The following is a 661-nucleotide window of genomic DNA, read 5'->3' as shown; positions in this document are numbered from 1 at the left end:
TAATTTTATTATACATATATAAGTATTTATAATTTATATATATATATATATATATATATATATATATATACATATATACATATATATTCATATATAGGTATTTTATATAATTAAATATTATATCACTGAATATAATAAAATCTAAAATATAAATATAATATTGGTTTAATCCAATAAACAAAAAAAAGATGAAAAAAAAGTAAAATGTTGTTTTTACACTAAAACAAAAAAAACAAAAAAAAATAAAAAGAAGTATACTAAGAAAATATAAATTTTTGTTTGTCTCACAACAGTAAGCAGAGTGTATGCGTCGAGCTGCAGGGCGTGTATAGCGGGAGAAAGAAAAGGAAGAAAAGAAGTAATGATGAGAGGGTTTGCAGAAAGCACCAATTCAAACGGAGCGCCAGATGAGGCAGCTGTACATACACCCCAATTCACCCACAAAATATAAATTAAAAAAAGATATTAAATAAATGTATAGACAAAATTAATTAAATAAATTAAATAAATATATCAAATAAATATATTAAATAAATATATTAAACAAATAAATTAAGTAAATTAAATAAATTTAAAAATATATTTTTTTATTTACCCCGCGTAAATGTCTTTGGAAAAGTGCTCCCGAAATGCCTGCACATATAAATATACATAAGTATAA

The sequence above is a fragment of the Eimeria mitis genome, genomic scaffold, assembly GCF_000499745.2.
Source record: "Eimeria mitis Houghton genomic scaffold, Emh_scaff379, whole genome shotgun sequence".
In the NCBI taxonomy this organism is placed as follows: Eukaryota; Apicomplexa; class Conoidasida; order Eucoccidiorida; family Eimeriidae; genus Eimeria; species Eimeria mitis.
The sequence above is the reverse complement of the archived record's forward strand: the minus strand, read 5'-3'. Positions refer to the sequence as shown.